Source organism: Sardina pilchardus, chromosome 22 (assembly GCF_963854185.1).
Source record: "Sardina pilchardus chromosome 22, fSarPil1.1, whole genome shotgun sequence".
In the NCBI taxonomy this organism is placed as follows: Eukaryota; Metazoa; Chordata; class Actinopteri; order Clupeiformes; family Clupeidae; genus Sardina; species Sardina pilchardus.
Window position 1 is genome coordinate 1,427,291 of NC_085015.1, and position 2,500 is coordinate 1,429,790.

General features: G+C 42.0%; 1 protein-coding gene across 1 annotated transcript in view; it reads right to left on the reverse strand.

Annotated features, from left to right (window-relative positions):
* LOC134070216 (somatostatin receptor type 5-like) overlaps nucleotides 1-2,500 on the reverse strand; it is a 19,289-nt gene that overhangs the window by 8,697 nt on the left and 8,092 nt on the right. The gene's annotated exons all lie outside the window — the stretch shown is intronic.

Here is a 2,500-nt window from a genome sequence, read left to right on the forward strand (position 1 = left end):
TGGAATGACAAACCTTCTCAGTGATCACCTGAATGTGGTACTTCTCATAATCACCTGAACGTGTCACAATCACCTGAACGTGTTACCAGAGACGGTTAAAGCGGAGCGAGAGGCGCAAACGTTCGACCATTTCCGCGTTCTGTGTTCGCAAAGGGGAGGGGGGGGAAATCCCCCTTTAAGCAGTCCTAGAAAGTAACGTTACATTCAAACTGAACTGCTTGCCAATCTTGGGTGTTACATCTCTCTGATCACATGAATGTGCAGAGGTTTCAAGTAACGAAGTACAAATACTTCGTTACCTTACTTAAGTAGAAATTTTGGGTATCTATACTTTACTTGAGTAATTATTTTACAGCCTACTTTTTACTTCTACTCCTTACATTTTGAAAATAGCCTCGTTACTCCTATTTCATTTTGGCTTGTCATCATTCAAAAAAAAAAAAAAACTATCCAAATAAATTGCGCAATCCGAATAGAGTGTTTCCGACACCCTATTGGTTTTTACGCGATCCATCACACCACCTGTAGGAAGAGCAGCCAACTCGTTTATAGGCTGTCCCTCGTCCCTCGAAGAATTTTCTAAATGGTTGGATGCAAAAACAACTCATTTCAGATGTACTGCTGCAAGTCTGCACTCAAGACCTTTCAAAAACTCGCCGTCTAATTTGAAAAGCATATTGAGGTAAGCTGAGAGTATTATCAGTTAATTGTTGGCACAATATTGTAGTAGGCCTAGCCTAACCTATTAACGTACTAGCCGAATGGTATATTTTGAATGTTTGCGATGGCTATACTGTAGCCTACATGCTATGATTCAATGTTGCCAGTTTGCTTGGGGGCACTGTGTGATTTGCTATGGCTTGCTAATTGCTTGGTACATGGTAACTAGCGCTAGGCTATAATTTAACGTTGCAAGTTCGTGTGGTGGGCACTGTGAGATTTTAAATTCAACTTTAGCCGAATGTTATCTGAGCTTACTGCTATATGGGATATTTGTAAGTTAATTGTGTAAAGATATATTCTAGTTGACCAAGCATAACATAATATTTAATGCAAGGACGGAGAGACTGAGACTAAGCTTTTACCCACAGGCAGTGAGACTGCTAAACACAGCACATTTTAAATAATTATTTTTTGTCCCTTAGACAGAAATGATTTTAAACTTGTATTTATTTATTTATTTTTATACTGCTTTCATTTACTATGTATATTTTCTTTCTTTTACTTCTATGCAGAGCAATGGTCCCTTTTTACATTTCACTACATGTAAAATGTATGTGACAAATAAAAACACTTGAACTTGAACTTGAACTTGAACATGAATCTCAATATGTGCCTGTGCATTCATTTTTCTCTACAGGAGAAACATCCAACTCGTCTAGAGAGGTAGCTTACAGTAGGCTACACGCAGCTTACTTCAGCAGCCCTCAAAAGGAAGTCATCCACTGAAGGTTCTTTGGCCCAGCCTTACAAACAAGTATTTTTTATTTTTTAATCATAAATCATACATTTTGACAGCACTAATGTATACTGTATAACCAAACAAGGGTAGCTGCCACTAAGCCTGCCCTGGGTACACCAATTTGTCCAGTTGTCTTGTCCAGTTTTGTTCTTACATTCCTTGCCCTCACAAATTCCTGCAGCTAAGCTTGGATGTACATGTATTTTAAAAACCTAGTATCGTTACTTCTACTTGAGTAGTGAATGTGAATACTTTTGACACCTCTGTGAATGTGCTACTTCTCATAATCACCTGAACGTGTCACATGTGTGTGTGTGTGTGTGTGTTTGTGTGTGGTGTCACGGTGCTCATGTGTGTGTATGTGTGTGTGTGTGTGTGTGTGTGTGTGTGGTGTCATGGTGCTCATGTCTGTGTGTGTGTGTGTGTGTGTGGTGTCACGGTGATCATGTGTGTGTATGTGTGTGTGTGTGTGTGTGTGTGTGTGGTGTCATGGTGCTCATGTCTGTGTGTGTGTGTGTATGTGTGGTGTCACGGTGCTCATGTGTGTGTGTGTGTGTGTGTATGTGTGTGTGGTGTCACGGTGCTCATGTGTGTGTGTGTGTGTGTGTATGTGTGGTGTCACGGTGCTCATGTGTGTGTATGTGTGTGTGTGTGTGTGTGTGTGTGTGTGTGTGGTGTCACGGTGCTCATGTGTGTGTATGTGTGTATGTGTGTGTGTATGTGTGGTGTCACGGTGCTCATGTGTGTGTGTGTGTGTGTGTGTGTGTGTGTGTGTGGCGTCATGGTGCTCATGTGTGTGTATGTGTGTGTGTGTGTATGTGTGGTGTCACGGTGCTCGTGTGTGTGTGTGTGTGTGTGTGTATGTGTGTGTGTGTGTGTGTGTGTGTGTGTGTGTGTGTGTGTGTGTGTGGCGTCACGGTGCTCATGTGTGTGTGTGTGTGTGTGTGTGTGTGTGTGTGTGTGGTGTCACGGTGCTCATGTGTGTGTATGTATGTGTGTGTGTGTGTGTGTGTGTGTGGTGTCACGGTGCTCATGTGT